This window comes from Macaca thibetana, chromosome 2 (genome assembly GCF_024542745.1).
Source record: "Macaca thibetana thibetana isolate TM-01 chromosome 2, ASM2454274v1, whole genome shotgun sequence".
Taxonomy (NCBI): Eukaryota; Metazoa; Chordata; class Mammalia; order Primates; family Cercopithecidae; genus Macaca; species Macaca thibetana.
Window position 1 is genome coordinate 75,613,619 of NC_065579.1, and position 19,927 is coordinate 75,633,545.

At 37.3% G+C, this 19,927-nt stretch overlaps 1 protein-coding gene across 6 annotated transcripts in view; it reads left to right on the plus strand.

Annotated features, from left to right (window-relative positions):
- The window catches only part of FNDC3B (fibronectin type III domain containing 3B), a 363,826-nt gene that overhangs the window by 49,706 nt on the left and 294,193 nt on the right, over positions 1-19,927 (plus strand). The window contains exons 1-2 of one of the 6 annotated variants that reach the window (XM_050780055.1): positions 4,537-7,035; positions 7,072-16,205. The exons of 4 other annotated variants lie outside the window; for them this stretch is intronic. The gene's annotated coding sequence lies outside the window, so the exon portion shown is untranslated. One more of the 6 variants, XM_050780056.1, reaches the window with a different exon arrangement.

A 19,927-nucleotide genomic window follows, 5' to 3' on the forward strand; every position in this document is an offset into this window, starting at 1 on the left:
AAAAGCTGACAGCCTAAAAATGCTTATCATTCAAGGTGTGACCTAAATGAGTGTTGTATAGCTATTGTAATTTTTCTGTAAAGTTATGTGGCTAAACAAGGTACTTTCTAGGGAAAATTTCTTCAAGTAGGCCTTTATTTATGACTTTAACCCCAAATTAGCAAAACTGCTGTACTGGTACCACAGAATTTCATATTAGAAGGGAATTTGCAGGTAGTCTAGTCCAACCTTTTTATGTTGCAAATAAATGTAGACTGAGAAACCTAACCCATGCAGCTAGCATACGTAACAGAACTGAAACCCAGATCTCCAGATGGCCACCGCGGTCATCTTTCCTCAGTATCATGTGCGTTTCAGTCAGTGTCTCTAGTGCTAGAATGAATCCCTTGTAAAATGTGTTTTAAATTAAATGTAATATCCATATATCAAATCACACAAATCTGTACCTTCGTAATTATATTTTGAAATGCAATTGATCTGCTGAATATAAATGTTTGAAATGTTTTGTACATAGCTATTACATTTCTTTAAACTGTATTTTGTAGGATGTATATTTCAGTGACAATACACATCCTACAAAAGAGAATGGTTTCATAAATTAATTGATTTAAAAGTAGGTGCCAGTGTTACACTTTTTTATAAATAAAAAGATAAATTTTATGTAGTGAAATCTAAAAAAAAACAAACAAACTGCAATTGATCGTTTAAAAACTACATTTTAAATAAATTCTACAAAAGATAGCCATTATGATTGTATGATTATTTGTGTTGATGGTACTCTCCTGTGGAATGTGTGATGCTTAAAATGATTAGCTTGTACAAAAGCTATAAAAATAGTAATAGTTTTACTCATGTATCTAACTGTCAGACTTTAAAATTTACAAAGAATAGCCAAATAATATTCAGGGTTGTGTTTTAAGTGATAAGTTAGCTTTCTATGAGACAAAAAAGGCATTGACAAGAGCACTGACTTGTCATGGTATTGAATTTCACAGAATTAGTTTTGGATAAATGGGATTTTCAATGTCCTGTGAGCTCTCAAAATTCATAGTGAGCAACTAATACCCACAGGACAAAGTAAAATTTAGTTCAGCACAAATTGTTAATTATTTAATTTGCAAAGTAAAAGTAAAAATTAGTTCATCACAAATTATTATTATTACTTTACTAATTCTTGTTTCCGAATTAAATATTTGAAGCAAGAATGTAGGAAAACATCTTTTAAAATGTGTGTTATAGGAGTACAATATAAAACTAGGGGCAAGATATTTTACCAGAGGATTTTCTTAAACCCTAGAAAAAACAGTAAGAATTCATTAGGGGTGAGGAAATTTCCTTAGTGAATGTTGGAAACAGGATAAAATGTGGCACAGCTGTCCGCAGAGGTTTGGAGGATTTCCGTGGGAAGATCAGTACTGAGTCCTCAGTTGATCGAAGGTAGGGGACGGCACTACACATACCATGCGCAAATCGAATGTAGGGTGTATTAAGCCCTCAGGAGTATGAAGATTTTAAATTACTGGGTGGGTACAAAAGTAATTGTGGTTTTTGCCATTAATATAATTTCAGTCATAGCACTATCTTAATATCTCTGATAGAAGCCTCTTAGAACATTAAAACAATCAAGATTCTAATAAGGCTGTCTTGTGAAGATCAAGGACATGGAGGTTTGAAAATCTCAGTGTCGATTCATTATTTAAAAATCTGTTGAATAGCTCAATTACAAAGTCAGCCATAAGTGGAAAACTATATATCCAGGGTCTGCACAGTGCCAGCTGCATAAGATACCAAGTAAATGTTTGAACAACTGAGGGAATGAATTCTCAGGTCGGCCATCTCAACTTTTTATGATGTTAATGACAAATATGATTTCCACATAGATAATTCATTTGTATCAGTGTTTTGGGTGTGATATCTGTCAGTTGTGATGGCTGTTATATGAGTTGAACAGTTGTGCTTAATCCTAATATCTTAATTGTTAGATGTTGCTTTAAAATTTTTAAAATTAGTCAATTCTGAATTTCCAGATATTAATATTATCTCTGAAATGTTGAGTGAATTAGAAGTGGAAGCCAGAGACTTTGTCTCTCCAACTTCTCCAACTTCAGATGTGCCTCCTCTTTTCTGTTACTGTCGTTCCTCAGTAAACTTGAGCAGGTGGGTCCTCCGTGCTTTTTTCTAACCAGTGGATGGCAAATATGTGACGTGCATCTCCCGTCTCCTTAATCCCATGACCTTGACAGCCATCTCTAATTATCACTGAGTGAGGGCAGTGAATCTTTCTCAACTCTGCACTCGAGGCAGGCACCAAAGTCAACTGGAGTGGGCATATGAGAAGAAACCTAGGGCTGTGACATAAAACAAAACAAACAACAAAAAAGAAAGGTAGGGAGCTGGAGAAGGACTTGTGCTTAGGAACACAGAAATAGTTCTTGGTGGGAACAGGATAATCCAAGTTTCTACTCTTTATCACTTTACTTGCTCATGGAGTGGGATAGGGTTGTGAAAATGAACTGAAATGGTACCCTTTTGGTTTTTTCCTAGTACTTCGGATCCAGCTCACAAAACTAAATTATTCTCTACCTTGTGTGATCTGGGTGCTGAAGATAATACAGATTGAGCATCTGCAATTTGAAAATCCAAAATGCTCCAAGATCTGAAACTTTTTGATGACAGGATGCCACAGTGGAAAATTCCACACCCAACCTCATGTGACTGGTTGCAGCCAAAACTTTGTTTCATGTACAATATTATTTAAAATATTGTATAAAATTATCTTCAGGTTATGTGTATAAGGGTGTATGTGAAACAGAAATTTCATGTTTAGACTTGGGTCCCATCCCCAAGATACCTGTATATGATACCTCGTATTATGTATATGCAGATATTCTAAAATCTAGAGTTCAGATCTGAAATCTGAAACACCTAGGGTCCCAAGCATTTCAGGTGAGGAATACTGAACCTATATAACTACTTTTCATCCCAGTACTTTCTTCATTGCCTATGAAGAGTTTGGGAAATAAGTAAAACAAGGATGGGCTTGGGGAAGTGGTGGAGAGAAGGAGTAGAATATAATAAAACTATTCTGAAGTACTTGGGAAAATATTTTTTAAGTAGTAATTGTTACAGATATAAGTATGTCTCATCTGTTAAATACAGCAGGGAGGATTTCCACCTGGCAGTGCTGTTGAAAGTTTTAGCTGTATTTAAATTTCTTGTTGCAAATGCTTCTTTTCATACATTTAGGGGGGCCCTTTTTCTCCAATTAATTTAAATTACCAAGGTTTCGCTCTATCTATATAATTTTAAAATGTGAAAAGAGGCAGTACATGCGGAAGAAAAGGTAGGTATTTTCTCTTAATTTGCAGATATATGAAAAAATATGATTAGGAATTATAGAAGTCAGAATTTTGAAAGTAGATTGACGGATGAGCATTGTAGTATCAAGCACTTTGTAGTTTCCTAGTGTTCTGAAAAGTGTGTGTGTATATACTGTGTGTGTTTGTGTATGTGTGTATGCATGCATGTTTGTGTATGTTTGCTTTGGAGCATCTTAATTTTAGCTTTATGAAGTAACTTTGTCACTACAGTTGCTAAAACATATAAGAATACATATTCTTTTAACAGAATACATCTGTTAAATGTGCTGCAAAAATTATCTTCTTCAAAAGTGGCTTTTATTTGTAGGAAGTACCTCTTCACATACATTTTCATATGGAATTTGTGTTTACTCATCTTGATGAGTACTCACTAAAGAGAAATCGTCAAAATCGTGTAGCTTCTAGTAATATTACAGTGCCCTGACTTTTTACTGGGGGGTGTGTGTGTGTTAGGGAGGTGAGGGGGTCGGGGAGTGCTATAACGGATGGCTTTAGATTGCCTCAAATAAGATTGTAAATTTGATTATGAGTCAGTTATCTGTGTTCATTTCATGACCATGCACGGGGCCTTTAACCTTAAGTTTCTCTCAAATGCTGTCATAAAGTCATCATTACTGATAGAAAAAACAATGCACATTTCAAGTGTTTACGATAGTGGTTGATAGTATCACCTTGGAGTAGAAGAAAGCAAACCTCCTATGTCAAACAGAGCAGCACAGAATGCCAGGTCCCCATGCAAAAGCTCTGTATGGATACCTCAGCAAACCTGGAGATCCAGGAAGAGATTCAAGCTAAAGGATTGACTTTTTGAGGAACGGTTAAGGAGTGCCTCAAATGCCTGAGGCCCTGTCATATGCTGGACTCGACCTTGTGTTAGGTATACATTTTCTGAGCCTTAACAAAAAGATTCTTCTTTAAGTTATTTAGCTTCCCCACACATTAAGTGGGGGAGAAAATTGCTCAATACACATTATTATATGGATATAAAACATGGACTGTATGGAGGAAAGGCTGTTTGCCTGGAGTCTTTCTTGAGTCTCTCTCAGAGAGGCTCATGATTTCAGGTAAGGGAGAAAGTCTAGTCGTTACCCAGTCCATCATCTTCCTTTCATGCATGAGGATAGGAAGACCCCAAGGGTTCTCTGTAGAGGTTATTGTGACCCATAGTAATCTTGATGTAGCTTTAAGTAGCAAGACCTAGACAGAACTGTGGGTGTTCTGGAAAAGAGGAGAGAGTAGCAAGAGCAAAAGCTCAGCAACGGTCTCTGTGCTCCCCAGCATCAGGACACTGGTCACATGGGAGGGTTGTGTAGGGCAGAGTAGGAAATACATTAGATTTTTTTGTTTTGTTTTGTTTATACAGTGTCTCACTCTATTGCCCAGGCTGGAGTGCAGTGGCATGATAATGGCTCACTGCAACCTCTGTCTCCTGGGCTCAAGTGATTCTCCCACCTCAGCCTCCTGAGTAGCTGAGACTACAGGTGTGCACCACCACACCTGACTGCTTTTTTATTTTTTGTAGAGATGGTGCCTTTCTATGTTGTCCAGGCTGGTCTCGATCTACTGGACTCAAGCGATCCTCCCATCTTGGCCTCCCAAAGTGCTGGGATTACAGGCATGAGCCACCACGCCTGGCCAGAATCTTTTTTTGAGACAGGATTGTTGCTCTGTTGCCCAGGGTGAAGTGCAGTGGCATAATCATAGCTTACTACATCCTTGAACTCCTGGGCTCAAATGATCCTCTCACCTCGGTATCCCCACCACACCTAGCTAATTTTTAAATATTTTAGAGAGAGAGTCTCTTGCTGTGTTGCCCAGGCTGGTCTCGAATTCCAGGCCTCAGGCTGTCCTCCCTCTTCAGCCTCCCAAAGTGCTGGGATTACAGGCATGAGCCACTGCACCTGGATGGAAATACACTGGTATAGCCTTTAAGGTTCAGAAAAGATCAAAGGCAGTGTTAACTTTAGTGTACTCAGGAATCTCCTGGAGAACTTAGTGAAAAGGCACATCACCTGCTCTTTCTGTTCAAAGGGAGGATATCTAGGCCTCCCTTCAGAGATTCTGGTTTAGTAGATCTAAGTGAGAATTGAGGGATCTGGATTTTTAAACAGCTTTATTGAGAGATATTTCACATGTCATACAGCTCATGCATTTAAGGTGTAAAATTTAATGTTTTTAGCATATTCATGGTGTTGTGCAACCACCACCACTAGCAAATTCTAGAACATCGGCAGTGTGCAACCACCACCACTAGCAACTTCTAGAACATTTTTGTCCCTTCTAAAAGAAACCTGATAGCCATTGGCAGTCGCTTCCCACCGTCAACTCCAGCCCCAAGCAACCACCAGTCTACTTTCTGTCTCTAAACATTTGCCTATTCTGGACTTTTCATATAAAGGGAATCGTACATTATGTGGCCTTCTCTAACTGGCCTTTTCCACTTTGCATAATATTTTCAGGGCTCATCTATGTTGTAGTATGTATCAGTATTTTATTCCTTTTTAAGGAATGTATCCATTCTATGCATCCATAAAATGGGTTCATTTTTGTGTGTCCATTCTTCTGTTGGATGGTTTCTCCTTTTTGAGCTGAGTAATGCTGCTGTGAATATTTGTGAGGAATCTGCGTTTTTAAACAAGCACCTCACTTGATTCTGTTGCTGATAGTTCCTGCACGTATCTGGAGAAACTCTAACCTGAATGGTTAGTGTTGTAGAATGACTCCCCTACAATGCTAAGTCGTCTGTTCCCCATCTCTTATGGGTGCTTCTGCTTGAAGAATCACTGGTCTATGAGCGAGTGTGTAGTGGCTTAGTGAAAGTGAGGTTCCAGAACTAAATTACATGGTCTGCATGTGCAGGGTAGAGTGGACAGAAGGGAGATGACAGGGACAGTAGGCAGGGTAAATGGGTCCTGTACTTTTTCAGAATCTAAAAGTGACTTGATTATTCCTGAACTAGGGTGCTGCTGCTGGTGGTGATGATGGAAAGGAAGGGTCAGAGGTAACAGACTTTATCAAAAGAATACTCTCTTCAGTAATGGTGATTTTAAAATACTCAGCAATTTTTGTTTTTCCTCGACTCAGACACAGTTCTGTCTAATTCCCACCTTATCTATTCCTATCATCCTGTTGTTCCAAATAAATGTATTTTTACCAACTGTTTGAGAGAGGAAATCCTGGGATAATTAGCTGAAGGATACAGTCTAATAAAAAAAAATACCAAGTTTTGATATTTTGAAGCCTCTGATCTACTAGGGATAGATAGAGTACAAGCCTGAGTTAGAGCTGAACTTCTCGAAGTTCTTTTTCAGACTTGGGATTCTGTGATATATTCTGAAACTAAAAATAGCTTCTAGGAGATTGACAGTCCCCACCACCACTGCCCATTGGTGCCACTGGGCCTAGAGTGAAGGGCCTAGAACAGCTTACATTTTTTCTGAGAGCTATAGCACAGCTTTTAGAAGAGAGACTGTCATAGCCAGTGACCCATATCAGGTACTCATAGAGAGGGGTTTTGTTTAATAGGATTACCCTTGACTAGATATGCATGATCTGTTTCACATTTTTCTGTTAGATTATTTGACACAGATGTGATCAGGTTCCCCTTAAGATGCTCTTTGTTCTGTGTACTATTTTTCCCCTCTCCTAATACTTTGTTCTGTGTACTATTTTTCCCCTCTCCTAATACAAGCATCATTAAAAAAATCTTGGAGCATTGATAAATGAAAAGATTCTTCTTTCTACCTACTTTATCAAAATCACTATGAACACTTTGGTGTATGTTCTTCTAGACTCTTTTCTTTGTGGGAAAAAAAAACAACATATACCTAGTTTTGCAGAGTATCACAGTGTATACTTCCTTGTTAACCTGTTATTTCCCCCTACAGTGTGTTGTGAGCACCTTCCTATGTTAGCAGATTGATTTCTAGAGCATTTACAGTTGGCTGCAGTCTTGTATTGTGTGGATAAAATAGCTTCCAACTTTTCACTATTTCAGACTGTGATGTATGTTTTCATACATTGTTCTAAAATATCTTAAGCCACATCTTGCCAGTCTGGTTCTCTGTTAATTTTACTGGTAACAATACAACCTAGATGCTCAGGGTTAAGTATTCTGGGGCAAAGTGCCATTGAACTTCGTTGCTGGTACATACATTCATTCTGCTCATTGGTTGGGATAGGTTTATGGTTGTGAAATAGGTGCTACAGACAGTTAACATAAAACATCCTGTAGCTCTCAGAAGATAGAGAATACATCCTTTAACTTTCAGAAACTTGCGTACATGTAAACGTAGAAATAAGGAATTGCATTTTTATTAATTCATGGAATCCAGGCTTCATAATGGGTTTAAATAATTCTGTTTAAAATATGTGCACACAATCTAAAAGCATTTTGTCATTGTAACCTAATATCATATAAAAAGAAATTGTGCTTCTGAGTGCCCAATGGACATACCTGTTGTATCATCTGTTTTTCTGGTTTATTCCCATCTTTCTGCCAGAGTCCAGGACCTCAGAGGAGAATTTTGCCATCTTCTCTGAAGTAAAATGTGATTTAGGAACCAACTTGCTTATTTTTTAAAGTAATGAGTATTATTGTTATGTATCAAAAAAAAAAATAGGCAGATTGATTATAATCTGTAGCTCTCTAACTGTAAATTTCAAATAGAAAAGCAAGATTGAGAGGAAATATATCATCATTTTAACAGTGGCTATTTTTGAGTAGTGAGATTATGAACAATTAAACTTTCTTCTTGCTTTTCTGTATTTTCAGATTTCTAGAGTGAACATGTATTATACGCTATAATGCATAGGAATGTGGGAAAGAAAATATGGGCCAATTATTTTTAAAAGGTATGGGATGAGGGCGGGTGGGCTGGAAAGAACTCATAAAGATAAGAGTGGGTAGTTACTTTTCCACTGTTAAAGATTGAGGCTTGCCAGCTCCTAGGGAAATCTCCGGCCCCACCCTGTACTTTTCAAGCAAGAGCTTTTGAAGTCTTTTGTGCTAGTTAGAGACTAGCATAGTTAGTAGAGCTAAGTAAGTATGTAACAGATTCTATTATTAGGTTTATCTTTGCTGATTCCCATTTGATTGACAGAGAGTTCTCCACCCAGAAAGTTTGATTTGTTTTGGCAGTTGGAAGAGGATTTTATGGAGCACTTGTTATCTAAAAAAAGTAAGGCTGTGGAACCTGCTTCCCCCACCCCCTCTTTTTTAGCTGTTTGGGTTGGTCCTAGTGAGCATGCCTAATCTTGGGATTACTCAGCAAGCATGACCTTAGGGCTGGTCTTGTAAATGTTACCAAATCTATTACTTAACCACAGATGTTCTTCCATTGTTGTGTCCCACAGCCAGAGTTGAATGGTGATGATTAGTTCTGTGAGACTTGGGTAAAACCTGTCTTCTTTAGGTCTTTTTGTATGTGGTGGTTTGAAAGTATTTCCTCACAAAAGTTTAAACAATCACATGGTGCAAAAGTAAATAGAATTACATGATTTTTAAAAAAAGTTAACTTGTATCGTTATACAAATTATAGATGCTCATTGTAGAATATTTTTTAAAATGTCACAAGTTCAAAAGAAAAATATAATTTATTTGTTATAATGTTATATATAGGTTAAGCATTAACATTTTGGTTCCATTTCATTTCAGTCTTTTAAAAAATTCTGTGTACATATATAATCTGACTGTGTAACTTGCACTAAGCATTGTATTGTGAACATTTCCTCATAGTCTGGTTTACTTTTTCTATGTTGTAAAAGCGACTTCCTGACACTAGTAAATGGTATTATTTATGATGGGCATGGGTACACATATCTTTTATTTTACAGCTGCTGCCTTAAGTAGAATTCCAATAAACCCATGAGATGTATGTATTACTCGTGATATTCTCTATTATTATGCCCAAATTGATAGATTAGTAGAACTGGCAGGAGCATTGGTCATGGAATTTAGTCCTTTAATTTGAGAAATGATCCTTTGAGCTAGAGCTGCAGGAAATTTTTTTTTTTTAAAGAAATGAGAAAAACAAGCCAGAAGAGTTGCCCTTTGCCCGATATTATTAAATTATTTAATGGCCTTGAGATAATCACTGTTGGTAGCAGCTGCCTCCTTTCTTGTCCAGGTTGGGAAGTTGGGTTATTGAGAATTTAATTAACACATTTTTTTAAAGAACCACGTTGTACTTCGTTGCATACTCAAGTATGGAGGAAAAAGTCAAACTGAGGCTAGTAGTTTAGTATTGAATTGCCAAAATCTATGTATTAATTTCATTTTTCATTCACCAGTTGATTTGATGGCATGTGTAAGCAGTCACCATTGTCTTGATTTCCTGCATGTACCTGTACAGAAGTCATTGTTAACGTGATACTACTGACAGTACATGCTTTTCTAGTTGAGGAGTTAACGTAATAATTTTTTGGCTTTGCAGTTAAACACAGTGGTCGGTATTTAAGGTATTTAAGGAACTGGTATTTAAGGAATCAGTGGAGTCATGAAGTAATATTTGAGGTTTGATTTTTTAAAAATTGCACATTAAATATTAACACCTTTCAGTTGGCTTTGAAAAAAACAGTAGATACTTGGGAGTACTTTGCAGAATATTTGAGAAAAACAATTACGGCTTAGTTTTATTTATTTATTTATTTATTTTTTTAAGAAAACCAAAGCAATAGCCTGAGAGATTATCTAGAAAAATGAAATGGAATTGTTGAGTTTCCCTTTCACCTTGGGAAGAACTCGGGGGAATGGTTGTGAACAACACTGGCTTTGTTGACCCTGAAGTGTAGGCAGTTAGGGCCTGTGAACATGGCATTTATAGTGGTCCACCGTCCTTGCTGCCTTGGAAAATTCTTTCTGGAATGGCAGAGGTGCTCTTTGCAAGGCGTGCTTCCTGTGTGAGTACCTATTGTGGAGTCCTCGGTTGAATGGGAGGTTTGTGAGAAGTGGTTTCCCACCAGCACACAATGCTGCCTCTCGGCAATGTAAATACACATTCCACTCAGGGTCAGGCTAACAGTGACTGGCTAGAGCAAACGCCTTTGCAAAGAAAGATATTTTGGAGTTCCATTTATTTATAGCGGCCAGTGGAAAATTAATATGCTTGTTAAATCTATTTTTAAAAATGAAAGGGAAGTCTCTCATCTAACTGTTTGCTGAATGCAAATCAATTAGCTGTGGCATATTTTCATTTTGCTAATTTGTTGCTCTAGGAAATGAATTTCAATGTCCTACTAATTCCTTTGTCTATATTTGAAACTTGAGGTTCTCATTTTAAAAGTTCTCTTTATGCCTCGGAAGACTACTTTTGGGTTCTTTGATGAAAGGCATAAATAAATGAATGACCCTAGAAAATACCGGATCAAATCATGGCGGGACTTAAAATGGGCTCATTGAGCAGTAAATGAAGGTCTAGAGATCAGAGCAGATAGGATTCTTCCTTGAGAATGGCAATACAATATTATTTGTCGTTACTTCCTTAGTGTTTGATCATTTGCTTTGTATCTGGGGCATGAGTCTGATTACAGGAAAGATTGGACGGGAATCCCCATGTAACAGGCCTGGATTCACGAGTGCCAAGTCCCTACCTCCACTGTACTCTGCTGACAGCCCCAGCAGGAAGTACCTGGCCCCCAACATCAGTTTTCTTAGCCCTCCAGCCTACTTTTCTGCTCTCATGATTTACCAAATGAATTTGCCTCACAAATGTTCTGTAATGAGTGTGGCATAAAGTCCTGGAGAGAGACATCTGTGATAGAATTAGAATACCTCTTAATTTGGATTAACTGGTTCTTCCTTCAGACCCTGTCAGGTGAACTGTGGTTGTATAATAGAAAGTGTAAAGGAGGGACAGCAATCTGTTTTTTTACGTTTTTACATATAACTTGTTTGTGTGGAGCAGCAACTCTCAAAATGTCGTCTGGGGGACCCTTGGGTACTCATAAGACCCACTTGAGGGTTCATGACATCAAAGCCATTAATAATCCTAAAATGTTACTTGCATTTTTCATTCTCCTGCTTCTTTGAGTTTACCGGTGACATTAACTGAAAAATATTTTATGTGTGTCTTTTGTGTTCATCATATAAGGAGTACTAAAATTGAATTGGAGAACATGCCTTTTGTACCAAAGCTGAAATTTAAAAAGATTTTTCTGGAAAAATTAAAAAACCCATTAATGAATTCCTTAATTTAGAATTTGCATAACTTCAGCACAAAAGAGTGTCTTGCACAGAGGAAAACCTAAATAGGTATTTCTTAAATAAATGGGTGTAGCTGCCTACTTTTTCTTAACAAATTGTATTAGTATAAATTAATGTCATTGTTCACAGGCAGTGTTTGGAACATAGGCAAAGCACCATGCTTTCAAACACTAAAATTCACCTGTTTGTGTATAAGCCATATATATACCAATTATCATTCTTATCTATTAATTAAAACAAATCTCCTTAATTCTCTGGTGTGCGACATCTGTCGAAAGAAAATATTTTCTCTAGAGAATTTTGCATTTTTATGTTTTCAAAACGTTTATCTGAATTAGTAATGTGACTGTATACATATTTTATATTAAAATTTTATCATAATGAGCTAATCTGAAATGGTAAATAGGTACTCCCTTACACGGTGTGTCTTTGCACCTGCTAATTTGTTTCTTTGTTAACTGTTGTCATTTCATGTGAAACATGAAATGTTTCGGTCTCTTCTGAGCTCTAAGTAGCACCTGGTATTTGCTTTATGTTCAGTCACATTAAGTGAAAAACAAAACTGCTTATGAGAATGTCATTAAATGTAATATTTCTCAAGAAATAACTCTCCTTTAGGAAATACAAAACAGTTCTAAACTGATTTTCAGTGTTTCAGACAGTGTTCTTATTGATTTCCGTCCCCCCAACCATGCAGGAGTGAGAATCAGATAATTTTTTGAAAAAAATATTTGAACCAATATCTACAATGGCTTATGTCAGAAATCCTTGAAATATATATTTAAGTATAAATAGGAACTGTCAGTGATGTTTAATGGTACAGGTTCTTTTCCTTATAATGAATGTTTTATAACATCTATTCAATTAAGCAAAACTGAGTGTGTAAAATAAACATGATTGAATTCTATACGAGATGATTAAAGAAAAAATTTTAGTATTCTCCTGGCTGATCAGAAATGAAGGTTAAGGCATGGGGTATGTTTTGAAGGCAAATTCACCTTCTGTAACACCTGTCAGATTTCAAAGTCTAGAAAAGAGGCCACAGCTGGGAAACCAAATTTAGATATTGGGGCTTATCTCAGATGAAAGGTTTCGTAGAGCATGGAGGTCTGTTGACTTTGCATGGTATTTCGTCAGAAGTGTCCAATGCGGATTCGTTTTTAGTTAATCGAGTATAACATTTCATTGTAATGCCATTTAACCTTATGCCTTTATTTCTAGAACTCTAGAATTCTAGTACAGTGCCACCATAAAGTGGGTACACAGTAAATATCTGGTTAACACAATGGTTGATTACCTTTTTTCAAGTTCTTTTGTTTGATGTCATTTTATAAGGTACTTTTCAGATAAGTCCTTCGTTTGGAATATTGTTATTATTAAAGGGAGAAACCTTCAACCTGCTTTATACTTATTTTACAGTAGTTACTTAAAACTAATAGACTCTTGAAACCCTTTGTACCAAAGATATTACTCCAGCAGTCTCCTCATCAATAACTTCTGCCCTTCTTTGGAGATAATTTTGCTTTTGTGTTTAATCACGGCACATTTCATTAAAATCACCATGGAAGACATAACTTTAGCAATTTATAATTTGGTTTCTGCTAGTTTTTTTTTTTTTTTTTTTTTTTTTTTCCTCCTCTAATTTTAAACCATCTAGGCTAAATGGTAGTGTAATAGATTTGCTTAATCCTCCTTAAGCTACTTTAAAATGTGCTCTAAAAATTATTAAGTCTGTATTTTGGTAAGGAAGCACCAAAAACTCAACTGTAGCCTTTGTGGAGGGGAACCAAGCACTCCTTAGGAGGGAGATGTGCTCTTGTGGGTTGTCTTTGAAAGTTATCTTTTGATACCTTTTCTGTTTTGTACCATGTGCTTGTTTTATCTAGTCTTTAAAACTCACTAACCTATATATAAATTTTAACCAGCTCTTCTACTTGGGTTTTGTTGTCAGATTCTTAGATGTTACAGTTAGCTCACTAAGAGCATGGACTTTTTATTTTCACTTTCTGAGTCTCTTTGTTAGCCTTAGTTGTTACATTTGTAAATGGACAATACCAACTACTTCATAGGATGTTTTGATGCTAGGTAAGAATTAGTGTGCAGGTGCCCCAAACTGCCTTTGTCCCAGCAGACTGAAATAGCAGCTTCAGAACTCTTCCTCTACATCTTTCCAGAAAGCAATCAGTTGTTTGGTGCTTGCAACACATTTTTTTTTTCTTCTATTCAAGGGGGTTATGCATGTCTCTTAGGTGCCCAAATTGATGCACAAATGTGAATTTGATTCGTAACAGATCTCTACAAATGGAATAATAAAATACGTTTTGGATCTTATTAAAGGGCTATCTGGAAGTCATGTGCTTAAGTAGCCGTATCATTCATGTTATACATAAAGAAACTAAGACACAGAGAGCTTATATAGGAAAATCTGAACCACAGTCCTGAAAAGCAGGGGGACCTGTCAAAGTGCTGTGGGGTGCCAGGCAGGTATAGTGCCCAAGGGCTGGGCAAGGGCTGGGTAAAGCGTGAGCTTCTGGCGCTTGGGAGAAGGAGCATGTATTCTGACTTCCTGTCTCTTTCCACCTCCCCATGCAGATTAGAATTAGACTTCCTCAAGGGGCTTTAGAAGTGATGTTTTTCGCTATCTGACTACAGTTCTGTAGAGTTTTCTCTCACTGTCTATTAGAAACATACATAAAATTTCAAATTTCACTGAAAATGTGTATTTTCAGTTATCCCATGTTTGGATGATGTGACAAGGTTAGCTTGGGTATGTGTGAGAATAAGGGCTCATAGCTTTCGCATGTTTCCTTGTAGATACTTGACTGTCATCATTGGGATGTCTGGGTGTGAGATGCATTGTGATATGAGTGTGCCTGGAATCTAAGTGTTCTAATAAAAATGGTTAATTACGTCTGCAAGCTTATGTAAATACCACTTAAAAACAACGAACAAAGCAAACGAACCTTTGGTTGGTAAACTTTTTTGTAGATAAGCCCCCTTTCCCTTTTAGTTAATATTTGCAAAACTGAGCTGTTATTTATGTGAGGATGTGGATCTGAGGTCAAGAGATTGTGTATATATAGTGATGTAATTTTTTTCCATTTAGTTTTTATGTTTCTGTAAAGATTTGGGGTATGTTGGGCTGCTATGGAAGCAACCTCTATATTAATAGGGGGTTATGGAAGCAGCCTCAAATTACATGTAATTTTTACTCATAATCCTTATATATGTGGATTTTTCTCCCCCAGAAGATACTGCTTTCCCGCACATTAGATTTGAATTCAGACATGACTCTGCTTTGCCACATTTAAAATTATGCCAAGACAAAAATGTTTAAAAAGCATCCATGGATTCTTGAAGGCAGGGCCTATGCATTAGGGACATCCATCCCCTTTTTGCACTTAAGAGCACAGTGGATGGTTCCTTTTGGCTTGTTGGTTGAACCTAGTATTTATTTTAATCTGGAGTGGTGGTATTTTTAATCTAAAAAAACTCAGTTTCACAGGATTTCTCTGTGGATTTAAATGCTCCCAACTAAATCTTTTATGCTTATAATTGGATGTAAAACGCAAGAATGTTTTTAAGGTTAAGAACTTTTTCAGACAACTGTGATTTTACTTCACTAATGAACACATATCAGACAAGAAGGCAAATTCCAGACTATTTGTGCCTCAACCAACCAGCTGGGCACATACCTCCAGGTACTGCTCATGTCTCAAGAGGTTTTTCTGCATGAACAATTATCACCACTCCTTCTTTCCTTCAAGTGGCAAGCCATGGCAAGAGTCTTTCTTGCACAGCTGTATAGAACTCAGCTGTAAAATTAGATTTTATTGGCATAAAAACACAGTGATTATCAGCACTGTGTGCTCAATACATTCTTTTCTCAACATTTTACTTAGATTCTTCCTTTTATGCAGAAGGCTCAAGCTGTACTTAAATGAGGGAAACAGGTTTTTAGAAGTTTTTTGTGTGTGTGTCTTTTTTTAAGCTTTAGTTTAATCAATATTAGGTATGCATGGTAAGCAGTTGGTATTGAAGGGAGGAAACATACTCCCTTAAGATCAGAAAGGAACCTTAAGGGCATATTACAGATTTATAATATTGTCATTTTATAAGAGAGGAAATTAATTGCTGAACTTCAGAGCTGATTATTTTATTGACAAATCCCAGATTAGCACTCAGATTTTCTAGTACTCAGTGCTGGTGCCTGTCCACTATAGTGTTTTTTATTTATTTATTTATTTTAAGCTATTTTTAGCAGAGGGGCTGTGAAAAATTCTAATAACAGTTCTTAGTCCCTCTCCATATCCTTTTTTTTTTGCGCTACTTAATTTGATTTTTTAAGAAGCAAGGGGGAATGTTTGCCTGAAGTGTACAGGAGGGATTAGCTCAAGGAAAAGCACTAAAACCACCCCTAGGTTTCTCCTGTCCAATGGCAGTGTCCCACATCAGGTTCATAATGACCACATGCTAATTCCACATGGGCAGAGCCAATGCCAAGGCACTGGTGTGGTGTTACTGGGAAGAGAAGGAAAAGCCATATTCTCACAGTAGCAGGGAAGTGGTCAAAACAGTCCGGTGTGTGTTGATGAATGAGCAGATTCCCCAGAATTTCAGAGGTAAAGAAGATCACATAGTGTTCTATTTTGTTTTAATGAGATTTTTTTCTTTCTTTTGACGCTGTTGGTGTTTCCATAGGTATTATCAGAAAGCAGTTTCTGGTTTTGCTGAAAGGCTAGAAATGACAACTATTTTCAGAGTTTCTAGGTCGTGAAACCTCAGTCAACCTTTCAAAGCCAGCATTGATCAGGAAGGAAAGAGGTTTTTCTAATGAGGAAAATAAAACAGTAAATGATACTTTGACATTCTATTAGTTGTAAGAATGTGTGCAACTGACTGTCTTGCTTTGCTGTCTCTCTCCCTCTTTTTTCTAAGTTTTGCTAATAATAAAACTTAGGAAGTACACATTTAGGAAGTTGTCTGTCCTTGTGACTGATGGCATTTATACATAAAGGCCACCCATATGGGGGGAGGTTCATGAATGCAGTTTTTCTTTTCTTTTTTCTGTGGTATATGATTCTGTATCAAATTTTAACTTCTCTAGATGTTTGTTTGTTTTTTTTTTACTACAGTCAAGGCACAAACCAATGTAAATCAGCTGCACAAATGTTTGTCATAATAAATTTTTATTAGGTTTAGGTTTTATAATTGGAAGCCATTTAGAAACTAGTCTTATAATCATTCATAAAACATTAGCTATTTTATTGTTTTACAAGAGTTAGAGTATAGTAATTTCTTAGTAACCTCCCAAACCCCTCTTTTTCCAAACACAATATAGCAAAGTTGTATTTTCTGTGATTCAGTAAGTCAGATTGCATTGTGAGTATTCATGTGGTTTCCCCCACCCCGCTGAATCAGAAATATTTTGTTCCCATTATTATTATTATTAAAAAACCAAAACACAGACAGGGTTTCGCCATGTTACACACGTGGGTCTTGAACTTCTGAGCTCAAGCAGTCCCCCTGCCTCGGCCTCCCAAAGTGCTGGGATTACCATGCCCAATCATTCCCCTTATTACTGTTATACAAATGGCCAGGATGTTACTCTGCTGTATTTTCTGAAACTTGACCCACCATAGATTCTCACTATTAGAAGTCAGTGGGTATTTTTAGTAGAGAAGGACATTTTCATGAATTGAGCTGATTTTACCTAATGTGTCTGTGACAATATATTTTTCAGGCTACAGAAAAGCATGTAGCAGAGCAAACTGATTACATGTTGTTATGTTTAAAGTGTGTGAAGGTGATTGGTTAATCTGTATTGGAAAAGACACTAGCTTTATGGAGTACATGGAATCATAGTTAACTATAGTGGTATGAATTCTGATATTATTTTCAAGTTGCTTTATGGGTCCTTGTATTTGATGGGTTTTGAATTGGAGTATGGAAGTAAAAAGTTAAAACTGAACACAGACATTCTACTTATTTGTTATATTACTCCATCAACCTTTTTTTTTTTTTTTTTAAAAAAAAAAAAAGAAAAAGAGACAAGGTCTTGCTATGTTGCCCAGGCTGGACTCAAACTACCTGGGCTGAAGCCATCATCTTGCCTCAGCCTCCTGAGTAGCTGGGACTACAGGTGTGCACCACCATGCCCAGTTTTCCATTGACTTTTTAAACACTGCTCCAGGATAGTCAAAGTTAGTGGGAGGCCTCATTAGGGTGCTGGTGAAGTGAGCCTGGGAGCCTCAGCCTGGCTTGTAATTGAACTCAGGGAATCAACTCCTCTCATCCAGCCTGGCCCAGCGGGTTTGGTTCTGATGGGTATACTTTGTTCCTTTTGGAACTGTTACGTTTCTTTTTCTCTTGTCATTTGAAATTAATTTGCGTACTGTACTGCGAACTCACATCTTGAATTAATGTAAGGAAATTTCAGTCATTGGCCCACAGAGTGAAGACCAGGACATTTTGTTACTAATTTGAAGGCCAGTTTCACAGACTTAAAAACTCTCCCAGCAGTAATTAGGGCTTTGGCTTTGTTTTAAGTTAGACATTCTTCCTAGTATATAATTGCTTTGGCCTTTGCAGGTGGGCCTGCAGTTCTCTTCTGCGAATCGCTGTTTTTCGTGAATTTGGCCAGTATGTTTCTTAGTATAGGCTGGGACCAAAGTACCATGGAAAATCTTTTTTAACTTGGAAAAGAGGAAGCAAAATAAGAAAAAGGAATAAGCTAGTTGCCTAGAGAAATGCAAAAACTGAAGATCTTTTGTAATATTCTTTTAAAGTAAAGTTTCTTTAAAAGCTTTGGGGACATAATTGGGTGGAATTAAATGTCTTACTAATAGTGAGGATCTGTTCATTCTGTTTCCAGAGTGTCCTGCTCCAAACCCTGCATTTGAGCTCAGGGGTTGTTGGAAATGCTGGGTCTTGCTAGAAGTTAATCTCAAGTGCCCACGTGGCAGCCTTTCCCTGTCAATCAAAAGAATAGAACTAGCTGGGCGTGAAGCACTTGTGGTTTTAGTGTTATGTGTGGTTAGGGGGAGAGGTTGTGAGGGCCTGTGGTTATTACCAAATTCTTTGAAATGGAAGTATGGGTACAAACAAAATAAAGAATAGGAGAGAAACCCTGGTGCTCTGTGAAGGGGAAAGAGAAGTCCATAGGATTCGACAAATAAATGCCTTGTAGTAGAGATGATCTAGTTTCTGTTTTTTTCTTATTACTTTTGCAGTGCATTTCTTCATTTGTAAAGGGTAATTGATTTCAAGAATGGATTCATTATCACATCTCTGTGGTGTGTTGGGGGACAGTGTGGATGTGGTATAGCCTTGACCAAAATGCCTGAGTCCTGTGATAGATTTGGCCAGCTCAGATACACATCTGTCTAGGGAAGAAGGAACCCAGACCAAGAAAATAAGTGTTTAGTCAGGGTGGTTTCTACTGAGCCTTTTTGACTGAGATGAAAATGAGTTATAGTGCAGTTACCGAGAGATCACACATCTGGCCTGCTCAGCTACCTTCACAGCTGACAATCAGCTGGTGGTGAAAAGGAAGCCTGCACAAAGCACACAGGGAACTTCTGAAACTGTATTCAGGGACTCCTTCTCTCCGTGTGTGTATGTAACTGACAATCTGGCTGCCCAGCCCAAAGAAAATTTAAGACAGCAAATTTAGGAAAAGGCGCTGAGACTGGAGGGAGTGTGGTTAATGAAGAAAAGAGAAAGAAAAAACATTACAATTCAGCATAAGAACTTATTGGGAGGCCGAGGCGGGTGGATCACAAGGTCAGGAGTTCTAGACCAGCCTGGCCAACATAGTGAAACCCTGTCTCTACTAAAAATACAAAAAATAGTTGGGCATGGTGGCACATGCTTGTAGTCTCAGCTACTCAGGAGTCTGAGGCAGGAGAATAGCTTGAACCCAGGAGGCGGAGTTTGTGGTGAGCTGAGATCACGCCACTGTACTCCATCCTGGGCAACAGAGCGAGACTCTGTCTCGATAAAAACAAAACAAAAAACAAAAAACTTAAGTAGGGGTGGGGTGATAATAGCTCTGTATATGTAAGGTCAAAATGTTTCCATGACATCCTAATCTATCACTTTATGACTGAACACATTATTCTTATAAACTGTCCTGAAATCCCTAATAAAAAAATCTATGGCCAGCCTGCTCTTTAATGAAGAACATGTGTAATTTCCATTCAGAATCATTACAAACAAATAGAGTAAGCTTTGGTTCTTAAAGTTAACTGTATGGCTAAAAGCCTTCCACATCCATTGCTTCCTCTTTTAATTCCATTGAAAAGCTTTGTCGGCTCGCGTCAGGTAGGTATTCCCAAGGTTT